Below are 13,279 nucleotides of genomic sequence, written 5' to 3'. Positions count from 1 at the left end.
CATATGCTGTAAAAATAACAACTTCATTGTGAGAAGTTCATCTGAAATTTGCTTTAATTGTACAAAAGTGCACTTAAAAAGAGACGAACAAACAAAACAATTTCCCAAATGAGAAAACACACTAATACCAAAATATATGCATATACTGTATGCTTATTTTATTTGCCCATTGTGTGAAAATAATATGTTACATAATGGACTTACAGACCTACAATGTTTTTAAATGCATTTATAAATGGATTAGAGGAATAAATGTGACAAAGATTTTTTATCTGTTAGAAATTGTGTTTTCTTCTACCAATACGGATTCTTTTGAAGCAAAAACAAAATCCAAAACTTCACTCATTTATTTACCTGAAAACACTTTTTCTCCCCGGAATTCACGTTGGAGCTGAATCTGTACAGTGATGCAAGACAAGAATCTGAGTTTTATTCCTTTTGATCAACAAATCAAAAAGTGGGACATGCAGCTGCAGTTCCTATAAATCAGATTTAGCAGCGTTGCAGTCAATTACTGAACTATCATGTAAATGCTCCTGAACGTTACTTAGAAATATTCTCATAACATAATTTTAAAAAATAGACGCAACGTAAATTATACTGCAAATATATTAAGTGCATGGATCATGCAGTTCTACATGTTGACCACTAGGGAGCAGCATGTTTCCAGACACAATTTACAGCTAAATAACAGGACTTTTGGGTTTTCACATGCAAGATGATTGACGTCAGAATATTTTCTTCAATTACTTAAATAATGTTGATTTATTGTAATTTATTGCCATTAGGATTTAAGTATTTTAGACTTAATCCAATCCAGAGGATGTAATAGAAAGTGTAGTTAAGAAGTCCGTCACAGTTCAATTTCACGTTCAGCAGGGGGCAGGCTAACTCAAGAAATAACCACGTATTAGAGGTGGAAAAGCAGCTAAATGTGCATTAAAATCTATTTAAATTAGAAACACATCGACATGGCTGAAGATACACAAACCTCTAATTAAGAAAAAAAAATACAAAACAGACAGATCGATTTTATTACAACAAACACTTTCAGTAACTTCTCACTGAGTTACAGAATAAATCAAAACTTAATCACCTGTAGAGTCACATAAAAATACAACCGTAATATGCATCACATTTTGAAGTGCAGCATCACCATGTTTATGTGAATGTCTGATTTTTAAAAAAAAAAATGGATGAGGGTTCAATATGTGATGAGGACACTCTAGATTTTAGGTTTTTACTTTAATTTTAATGTTGAAAATATAAAGTAAATCCAACAAGAACAGATTTTTAGATCATTTTAACGCCTTAATATGTCATTAATATCTCTATTATTATTATTACAGAAGTAATCAGACTCTTCAAAGCTTTGTGTCGTCCTCTTCTCTTCTTCTGAAGACATAATTTCACTGCTTCACCACTCTCACCCACTCAACTTTGCTCACCCCAGATTAGGGCGCCTTTCACGGGAAGCCCCCCCCCCCCCCCCCCCTCTGAACCCCCCAACCTCCAACCCCCAATACCACAACAATGGTCCAGTGTGGTTCTCTTTGGCCTCAGATTGATCCTACACAGATAACTGAAAACACACAGCCCAGCCTCATGGCTATTACCTGTCTGAACACACACACACACACACACACACGAACACACACACACACACACACACACACACACATACACACACACGAACACACACACACACACACACACACACACGAACACACACGAACACACACAGAGCTGTGGTATAGCCGTGTGTTGAGCTGTTTGGTACACACCTCACCTATCTCGTGTTTAGAGAGGACATTAGTCAATGTGTGGTAATGAGTTAATTAGTAAAGTGGTTGTGGCACTTGTGTAGTTTTTGTCCACCTTTTGTCATTGTCAACATTTCCAGGTGCAGCATGTTTTCAGCATGAATTCACCGTCGGGCTGCTGCGACCGAACATTTACCTCCACCTGTGGATGTGACCGTAGGTTGTGAAAGGTTTAGATGCATCAGACACTCATTACTGAGGGGACATTATTGTTTGCAAGCACAAAAAATCTGAAGGAAGTGTGGCTTAGGTGGGAGGGAGGTGGGAGGAGCAAGTGGAATCCAAAACAGCTGTTAGGCGGGGACGCCTGTCAATCAAAAAAAAAAAAAGTTTATAAAAATGGACATAGCTTCAGGGCGTAAAGAGTAAGTCCCTTAAAGTGTAATACCACTGAGGCCCACTCAGAGCCTCAATGATTTAGAAAACAAAAACGTTTCTGGTGTATTTTCTTTTAAGCTAAGTGAATTTTTTTTTTGTAATGGCAAAAGATTTAATTGTTGTGATCACAGACTGGATATAAAAGTGGACGTAACATCCGGATCGGAAAAATTAGGCCGATGCAGAAAGTGTATTAAGCTGCAATACCAGCGAGTGCCACTAGAGGTCGGCTCCAAAAAGCCTCCGGCTCCATAGGCTCCCATTCAACTTCTCTGATGAAATATGAACTCAATAAAAGTTTACCATTAGTCATTATGATGTCATTTATTAAAGTCATTTCTTCTTATTAGTTTTCTGGCAGTCCATCTGAAAATAAACCCGTCAATTAGATATTCAGCCTCAGTATTTTGGGGGCGTGTCTGTTTGATTGACAGTAATGTTTCTGCTATCGGTGGGCAGGGCATAGTACCCTCGGGTTCAGATCAGATTGAGTCAGATCTATCGCTTGCTCCTCCCCACCTCGTCCAAATACGGTCGCTTCTAGGTCCAAAGCATCAAGATACCGACGGCCGAAATCCTGTTGGTTACCACCGCCGCTATTTTCGGACAGGCTGGTGCTATATCGGAACAGTGGGAGGGGCGCTCTGCCTCTGATTGGTTGTTGCATTATAGGAGGGTTAAGGTTTGGGTTACGATTGAGGTTAGGGTTAGGGACGAGTTGATTGACGGCTAAACAATCAATCACAGCAGTGTGCAATTTATAGTGTGCGTTCTTCCGGCCGATCCGATCCAGCTCGAAACCTTCCATGAACCTTTTCTGTGGTATTTCAGTTTACGAAAAAACAACTTCCATCACTGTCGCATTGGTTTGAGAACTTGTTCTAAACCCACTCTGTTGGTGTTTTTTTTTAAGTGATTATAGCTTCTTTTTTTCCTTTTTTTTTTAAGTTGATTCCTGTTTGTTTCTTAACGCTGCAGAATAAACAGTGAATCATCGCGTGCTGCAGACGTGTCTGTCAGGGTGGTATTTCAGCATTAATTGGGTCTGTGCACTAACAGTGTTTTCTCCATCTGCCCGTAGAGCCCACACTCACATCAAGATAACATTTCCGGAAGACGGTGCTGGCAATATTTAGTGCCAAATGGCAGAATTTTCCACAGTAGCCTGTAAAGTGGAGTAAACAGTCGAATATATTCACTTGTGTTGAAGTGATTTGATGAAACAGAAGGCCTTGCTTCCCATCAAAGTCTGCTTTGTTGAGAAGATTAGAGTGCAGCCTGAATATACCAAATGCTTGAGCTGCAGTTTGCTTTGAAATACACAAAAGCAGATGTTTGCACAGCAGATTTTCTTTTCGGTTTTTTTCACGATTGTTGAAGAATATTTGTTTTTTTTCTTCATGCAGAGCCACGTCTTAGTCCTCTCATTCCCAGGCTGCTCCTGTCTTGTCCCTCTTTTTCTTTTTTCTTCTTTTTTTGCTTTAGCCTGAGTGCGGAAAACTGGCCAACCATGCATTCCTATCCAGAACACTCTGCTTCATCTCTGCTTCCCAACCTTTAAATCACATCAGTGTTACATCACAGCACACACACACACACACACACACACACACACACACACACACACACACACACTGTGGCGACCGTTCCCGAAAGTTTTTTGTCTCACAACAAACTCTTTCCTGTAGCTGCAAAGAGTTGTCATCTATATCTTTAACTGATCCACAACTCAGGACAAAACAGTTTGTATTATGCATACCAAAATATTTCGGCTGGCTAGAACAGGGAAATATGTGCTTATTGATAGTCACAAATGCAAATGAACTACAAAAATACTTGTGGCACCAAAATTTTATGTGCATTATAATTTCAAGTTATTGCAAAATGTTAAAAGATTAAAAAGCAGAGAGAACATTCTCTGTTTTTACTTTAATTTATTCATGTTTTTCTTAGATGTGATGCCATTTTTTTAATCGACCTTTTGTTTCGTGTTCACTCAAGGTTAGCGTGCAAGCTTTATTATACTTTATAGTTATTGCTATTTAGAATTATAAAACTTTTATTTATAAGAAAAATTAAAGAATTATTTCAGCAAATAGTTACAAATGTACTGTCCACATCCTGCAAAAAACAAGTATCTTCCATGTGTTCACATACTTTTCACTGGGCCATTTTTCTTCCCCTGTTTTGGTATTCTCTCATTGCACTGGACCTTTCACAGAAATGCACCAGGAGTTCTGGCAAATTACAGGACCTTCGGTTTTTGATCAGCAAATCTTCAGAAGGGGGCTTCTTCAAAGAAATAACTTCCCACTTCACTTCTTAAGCTGAACAAAAACTCCTTTTAAATGAATGGCTTTTGCTCACAGCTTGTGGCCGCAGCTGGCAGTATTGTTGGCCACTCTCGTCCTCTGGTCGGAGAACAGACAGACAGAGGATGAAGGGCGATCGGAGGGGGTTGACACAACAGGTACACACATGAAACAACTGCAATTAATGCCCTCGCTCTTTCTCTGCGCCGCCGTCTTACTTTGACAAGGTGCTGCTTCATTTATTTGTCTTTTTTTTTTCAGATGTTTTTTGTGTCTTGAATCACGAAGAAAAGCTCAACTGATGATGTTTGATTGTCTTTGAGGCTTTAATGAAGATCACAGAGTATCTGAAAAGCTCTGCGGGCCATTGATCGTCAATAGAAGCGAATACAAAAAGAAACAACAACAGGTTTCCAAAACAATAGATGGATAGATAGACTGAGAGACAGATGACATGAAATCACCATTATCAAAGCAATTGTGATTAAGGTCAGGAACAAAACCTGATTTAGTTACGTTTGGGGAATTTTCTTCGTCCATCTAACCGAGCCATAAGAGTTTGCGATATTTCCGACTTCCCGGGAGACCGAAGTCGTCGTTTGTTCAATGCTATTGTCTTTCTTGAGAGGTCCCACTCTCAACGCTGTGTCTCAAACATCGACCTGTCCCACAGGTCCTCAACGAAAGCAAGCATGAATAAATCCAGATGTTTTACATAACGTGACGACATTTGTACACAATAGCTCAGTAAACATGCGTTTTATTAACATCACTATTTGGTAAATAATTGCTCGTCTCTGTTCTTTACTTTCTAATCTTTGTCCATGAAGACGTACGACAGTTCCTCTGACCTCCATCCTCCTTCCCACTCCGTATGTCAGCTGTCTGAATGCAGCATCAGCTGCTATTGTTACCCTTCAGGTTTGAAATGGATTTTCTTTCGGAGGTCAGCGCTTGTGTGAAATGTAGCCTTGAGCTACAGCATATATGTCAGTGGATTGTATAAATCTGGACTCCGTTTGATTTCACCCACGTGTCCCAATTAAACCTTCGTCAGCTACCGGAGCTGAATGTAAACACGGGGAAGAAGGTCCAGTTGGGGAAGTCTGGGTCAGTTCATCAAAATCTCATGAAATGTATTCTCTCACTCACCTCTATAGATCATTTAAGCAGCCCAGACTGAAGCTCATTTAGCTCTATTGTATCGGAGCTGAGGCAGAAATCTCAGAGTCACCGGTCTAAAAACCCCGAACACATAAAACCAAAAGGGAAAGGCGACACAATACTGGACGGAGGTGAGTAATCTTGGGTGAACGGGCTCTTTCAGTCAGTTGAAGTGCATAGAAGTCAAGATATTGTCCACATTTTCACGAAAGGTGATGATGTCACACAATGATATGTTCAGGTGGGTGCAGGTGGCGCTGAGCCCAGAAAATAGCAGAGTTGTGTTATTGGTTTGAACCATCATGTTGGGTTGGTTTTTTTCGAACCAAAAACTTGGTAAAAAGGACAAAATGTTGAATTAAAGCTATCAAAAAGAGGTCCGAAAAATACAACCCAAATTCAACTCGCCATTTTGCAAAAATGTTGTCAAACTCTGTGTAGTTTATAGTCCTTATAGCTGAGTGATAGCTAGACTCAACACTAACGGAGTAAAATTGCGGGGCTAACGAGCTCGTCAAACGTTTTGCGTAGTTTGACAAAGAACCAAGCGTTTAGGTTATTACACAGCATTTGGTTTTTTAGAGTGTGGCCTACTTGGACATGATAATAAAGACCTCTATGAAACAATTTCAATTTGAAGTGACTCATTAGCAGCGCTTGTCCGTCTCTTCTGTACGGTAATGTTTCGATTCGTCCTATTTCTACCTGATAATGCTGCGACTCCTCGGCATCAGCTGTCAAACTTTTTCGAGGCTTTTCCTTTCGACAACAAGTCATTTTGCAGGTGTTGTAATCGTGTCGGCAATAAGAGCTCAGATGATGTTGTTGTTCTGTTGTCTGACAATGCTTTGAAAGTATCTCCTCAGTCGTTTGAACACCTCAGAGGTTAAAGGCCTGAAGATGGATGCCGAGGTTGCTCTGTTGCTAAATGACAGGTGAGTCACATTTTCTCTCATAAAGAGGAACGTTTGAGTAAGTATTTTACAATATGGTGAAACTCGGGTTTTATTGACTTCTCTTGTTTTTTACACCACCACACTTCCTTTTAGCGGTGTCCCTAGTACCTACAATATTATTAATAATTACAATATCAGCAATGAGAGCCAGAACTATAAATAAGACCCAAGTTTTAATAAACTGGACACATTTCGTATTATATTTGACTCTGCGCTAGCCAGCTAACAGGATAATACGATGCACGTCAAAAAGCCCGCCACCCAACATGTTCAAAATAATAGACGTGAGGAATTTTAATGATGACTTTTCCCGACTTTCCACACTTTTTTTATAGACTTAGAAATGACACTGTACCTGTTGGGAGCGGTTTCTAGTTTAAAACTGCGTTCGGGGATAAACGAATGGAGGTTAACCTCAATAATTCCTCCACAGATATTGGAAACAAGATGGAAGAGAGAAGAAGAAGAAGAAAGAAAGAAAGAAAGAGAGAGAGAGAGAGATGTGCTGAAGGATTAGCTGCGAGGAGCTTCCCTGTGGTGAGCGGGCCTTCTTTTTCCCAGGAACACCGGGAACACTGTAAGGTGATTACTGTGTCGTTTGCCATCGGTCCACTGGTTAAGCACTATGGACACAAGAGCTTGACTGCCTCCACTCTCGCACAATGGGAATCAGAGTTGGAGTTTTTTACGTGCCTTTCGTATAGCAACTTCTAAAAGTATACGCTCTGTTTAAGTTAAACGTGATACGCTGAGAGTTTGACGAACTGAATAAACAGCAGGGGGGGAAAAGAGCAAGGAAACCAGGAAGTAAAATCTAGTCTGCTAAAGACAGCTGGCTTCCTCCGGTTTCAATATGTGTGTTTGTGTTTTGTAGGATGGGGAAAATGATGAAGAAATGGGTGATGAGGGGAGGAGAGGTACTTCTTTTCTTTCCTCTGAATGAAAGGCAGCTGTGGCCTTGGCAGAGGAGGTGGACAAGAGGTGGTGTGGGTGGAGAACTGGCACACATACACCTAAACACTGAGCGTAAACACATACAGCTGATTGGAGTCATAATTTATATTCCTATGCTTTAACACAAATACACACGACATAAATATATCAGTTATTTCTGTGTAAAAACACCGTACAAGCTTTTCAAGATCATTTAATATATTTAGATAAATCTGGTTTGTTTTTGTGCTGAAAAAAAAAAAAAAAAATTAAAATATATATATATATATATATATATAATCAGTGATTAATGCAAATGTAATAATAGCTTATGCTACTTATTCACTGTATATTTTTGAGTCTTTCCCCATCCCTCCACCAAAGACAATTACTTGGTGTTATATGTTAACAATCGAAGCTGTAACTACTTTTGCTGGTTTAATGCCAGGTAGTTAGAGCATAAAGTAAGGTACAAGGTTCAAAAGCTGTTGTACTTAGTGTATTAATTAATCGCAGGTGTGTTTTAAAGGTGTCACATGAACTAAATAAATGAGAGTCACCTGTTATTCCCTTTGAGAGCCAGGTGCTCTTGTACTTTGACCAAGTGTTATCATAGCAGCAGATTGACCAAGGAGAAGGAAAGATGGCTTCTCTGCACAGGAAACCCATCTGCTCATGCACACAATCTTTCACATTGTAATCTTATCGATCATTATCATCTTTCAATAATGTGCACTTCAAATAACAACAAAATGCGCCAACGACTCATGAATAGTTTTTTTTTTTATTGGGTATCAGATTATCGCTTTCTACAACTTTCGTACAACTACTTTTGCTTTTTGAACAAAGTAAGTCGGCGCTGGAGGGGAAATGACGACGGGGTCAGTCAGAAACGACCAACCATCCTTGCGTTGTGCTCGGTGCCTGTTAGTGCCGGTAATAAGATAGATCAAGCCTGAAGATCCCCCCCCCCCCGCCTCCCCCAACAAAAAATAATGCACAAAGTTCTCTAAGATTGCTAAGCTGAAGAATGACAATTCAATTTCACCGGTGATTGTTTCCTGCAATATTTTGAAGGTGATTGAGTTTCTAACTAGAGCATCTACGTTCAGCACTGCTTCACGTCCTGGCAAACGACATCCATCGAGCTCGACTGCGGCGCACAAAAAGGGGGAAACGCGCTACTTGCATTTGCAAATACTTTGCTCCTCCTCGCAACACAACACGACACCTGCAGGATCTGTCTCTGTCTTCAGTCGCAGGTATTCTGGGAGAATAATAACATGTCAGTTGTGTCATATCTTTGTCGTGTTCGACTCCTGATCTGCGTCAGCAGCGGCGCTGTCTGTCTTAGTGGTTGTTAAATAGAAAGGTAACGTTGCCTTTTCATGCGTTTCCCCCCGACTGTGATACAATCCTCTGAGGAACGCTGCTTTTTCTTTCCACTGTTAGCTCGTTGCCATACGATGGTAGCAACTAGTTGAGCTGCTCCTCGTTCATGAGGCGTATGACACTGGAATAACTCTAAACTGAAGAAATACTTCAGTCAGGTCAAGAGCAGTCATTGACTGTGAATGTGTTTGGTAGCAACAGATATTAAAACACATCTCTTTGACTTGTTTTGAAGAAGTGCGAAGTTTTTTCTTTTTTTTCTTTAAATGTCGGATTTTTCAGACCCTAACCTTCCTTAGACTTCCCTTTCCTATCCGGCTCCATTCACTGTACTGTACGTCTTCTTCATTTGACTTAAAAATAAATAAATAAAAAAGCCTTTCAGTTTTCTAATTTGCGGAAGCGTCTGTCTGCTATTACTGAAAATACAACACCTTGGAGTGGCAAACAGAGTATAATCACCTCATTTCAGTGGAAGGCTTTTGCTGTGAGGTAGTCCTAGTGGTGCATTGATTGCAGCTTAACACTTAATCATGACAGAGCTAGATGTTCTACCATTTTATATTTCATTACAAAATGTTATGCTGCGGGCTGTACATTTGAAATTGAACGAACCAAAAACGAACCAAAAACCCAGCAGACTCCGGCAGAAGAGGCGTAGCATGATGTCGAAGAATATCGATGAGAGGCCGTTCACACATATCAGCTGATTTGATCCAAATAAAGGGATGTGTATCAATGTGGCATCTTTGCCTCATGAAACGTATAAGTATCATGTGTTTTAGGAAAATAAAACAATGTGGAAACCCGCGTCGTTGTGATTGGGAAAAACAAACCAAAGTGGACGTAGCTTCACTTCGAAAAATGAGGCCGATGCAGAAGTGCCTTCAGCTGCAATACCAGCGAGTGCCACTAGAGGTCGGCTCCAAAAAGCCTCCGGCTCCATAGACTCCCATTCAACTTCTCTCATCAAATCCAAAGTGAATAAAATGTGTCCATCAGTTATCTCGGTGTTGTTAGCTAAAGTCACTCCTTCTTATTAGTTTTCTGGAGGTCCATCTGAAAATAATCCCTCATTCATTAGAAAAGAAGATTCAAGAAGACCTGTTTTTGGGGGCGTGTCTGTTTGATTGACAGGCCTGTGGTGCAGTCAGGTTACAGCTATCGGTGGGCGGGACGTAGTATCGTCAGGTTTCCTATCAGATCGGTCAGATCCACCGCTGGCTCCTCCCCCAGCTCGTCCAAATATGGTCACTTCCTGCTCCAAACCGCTCCGAACTAGCAAAGATGGTGACGGACAGAATCTGAACTGGAGGATTCATAACGGCCGTTCAACAAACCAACAGGTGACGTTTCTTTTGGCTGTCGCTTGGTTAGGGTTCAGGAAAAAACACATGGTTATGATCAGGAAATAAAACTCCCAAAGAAAACGTCTGTGTTTTTATATTTACTCTCACTGGCCAGAAGGGGGAGACACAGACTCTGGGTAGCACACTAAACAATCAAAGTGGAGGCTGTTGTTTATACTAATAAAGAGTTTAGTCCTTTTTCCTTTTATAAAAATATAATTAAGCTGATGGATTTGTGCTATTTTTCTTTGATCAGTAACGCTGTGTTTCACCGCACTGACTCCATCTCTTGGATTACTACACATCGTATTTCTGGGCAAAGTAGCTACTATTTACAAAGCCGTACATTGAACCTAATACAACAATATACCAATCACTGGACCTACGTTTGAATCTTTTTTCCTTTTGTCTCACTAGCTGTCTCTTTTCTCTTTATTGCCTGTCTTTTTACATCTATCTCTCCACCCACCATTTCTCAATTGAGTCCTTCTCTTACTCATTACAGTGATGTGAGATTAATTTAAGTACACGGACTGAACACTAAACGCGTCTTTTTCTGGGCTTTTTGGCCCTTCCAGGATGTCCATGCAATCTCCTCTGAAAGGAAAGAGGCTATTAAGCAGCGCTTAAAGAAAGGATGGAGGGAATCAAACCGAGGGCAATTGAACACAGGTAGACAAACAAATTCACACAGTGACACTTTGAAGAAATTGAGGTGTGTATATGTGTGTGTGTGTGTGTGTGTGTGTGTGTGTGTGTGTGTCTGTCTGCAATAGAGGTGTTTTTTAGTCCCTTTTTCAAGTATTTAACAAATATTGAAGGTATTGTTGCAGTTTTAGTGGAAATAGTGGTGTCGTACAACGTTTCTGCTTCATTAGAGAACCAAAAAGATAAAATAGACTGCGGATGAAGTCCTAAATCAAAAACTGCATGTACTATTTCGAAGCCAACATGTGGCAGATACCCTTGTATGTACTGTATAAGTAGGCTGGCAGGAAGATAAATAGCCACTTTAGTTATAGAAATGAACCAGATGCTTCAATTTGTTGCAAACAGGGATGACTGATTTGAAAATAATCACATTGAAATGTCCAAAACAGGAAAAATGAATCCCCTGAGAATTCTGAATGTGTTCAATTCAATCATATTTCCACATTGCATTAATATGTGATAAAAAAAAAAAAAAAAATCTATTTTCTGCAGAGTGTAGAATTCATTGTAGTGCAGCTGTAAATGCACACAGAAAACATTGCAAACTGTTTGTGGCTCACATTCTGGCTTTTTGGAGAAAACCCCTAGTGGCCCTCAGTGGTATTGCAGCTGAACACTTCTTCACTGCTCTCATTTTTCAGACCTGGAAGCTACATCCACTTTTATTTTTACTGGGTTTGTGGTCTTATCGTAGAAATTAGGAATATTTTACATTAGTTTTAAACCCAGTCGTAAGAGACTGCACTTCGCAAAAGCATTACTAAATTTATTTCCCATCGATTCAACATATTTAGCCTTCTATCTTTAACCCTTTGTAGATGTTGCATCTATAAAGGCCCACGTACTTCCCACAGGCTCGTAACGAATGTGAAGCCTCTGTAAGCGGATTCCCTGAACATGTACAATGAAATCCCTCTGATTCATTTGGTCAATGTCTGACTCATCCACTCTCACTGTACGCTGCACGAGGACCACCTGAGGCATGGGAGCCCATTGATCTCCTGTCAGACTGTAAGTGGGGCTCTCTTCCCTCCTCCCATCGCCACTTCTCTGTTGTGATTTCTCCAACCAAGGAGATCAGCTGACATTGGTGAAGAGTGTAAATGGGTTCAAATATGTTAATTATTAATGAGAAAATTACCCCGCCAAAGTCCATGTGGGGTTTTGTGTTTGTCTGCGTGGGTTTGTGCCAGACTCCTTTTTTCTGTGTATCACCTGTCCAAACCAGAATAGAATCAGACCTTGAAGCTTCGCTATAGAGCTGAGAATTTAATTTCATATGTGAGGGATGATCACTAAACAATAGCTGAGAGATAGCCTTATCAGTGTTCATTTAGCAAATAAGGATAATCCAGTAAAAAACAAAAAGAGAGATGAGCAGGCTGCGTAGCCGCAGACATTTAAGTCCATGAAAATACAAAAAGCTTGAAGATAAATGAGCGTCTCTCTGCCCTCTGCCTTCCTTGTCTCTTCTAATGCCTTTCTTCTTTTTGTTGCTCTTATTTCCTTGTTTTGTTCTGAATAATCTGCAGTCATGGCTGAAAGCTTAAAGCAAGAATGAATCATCAAGTTAATGTTGCCTTCGCCTGAAAAAAACAGCCGTGACAGTTCGTCACACGTATACATACCGACTGGGTTTTATTTGTGCTTTTGGTTTTAACAGCGTGGCTGCCTGCGACGCCACATCATAAATTTCTTCAATAACATGGCTGCAACATCACAAGGGCACATCCATCATTTCAGTGTAGAAGCTACAAATGACCCAAAGTCTCGTTGCAAGGATAAAGTCACTTATTCCAGCGGAGTTCATTCAATCAATTGTAGTTTTTTGTTTTTTTTTACGCTGCTCGTCTTTCAGTTTTTGTTTGTTTTGATGTTTTCCTTCATGTTAATACCCCGAAAATATATTATGAACTGTGCAATAATCATAAGCACTAGATAGATAGACAGACAGACAGACAGACAGACAGACAGACAGATAGATAGATGCAATAAAACTGACAAAATAAAATAGATAGTAAAATATTAGCATATAATATTATACTATAAAATAGTGCAACAGTCAGCAGCAGTGCATATAGGATAAATAAATCACATAAATCACAGTTTCACTGTTTTCATACTATTAAAAAATAGACGATTGAGTAATTCCATTTGATGCAACTTTATACTTCTCGTCCAACAAATCTCAGAGGTAAACATTGTACTTTTTACTCCATTACATTTGTCTGACTACTGTTCAGATTCTGGTGATTTAGATT

Source organism: Embiotoca jacksoni, unplaced genomic scaffold, assembly GCF_022577435.1.
Source record: "Embiotoca jacksoni isolate LCO1_2020_lvr unplaced genomic scaffold, fEmbJac1.0.p SCAF_13, whole genome shotgun sequence".
In the NCBI taxonomy this organism is placed as follows: domain Eukaryota; kingdom Metazoa; phylum Chordata; class Actinopteri; family Embiotocidae; genus Embiotoca; species Embiotoca jacksoni.
Note: the sequence above shows the minus strand (reverse complement) of the source record.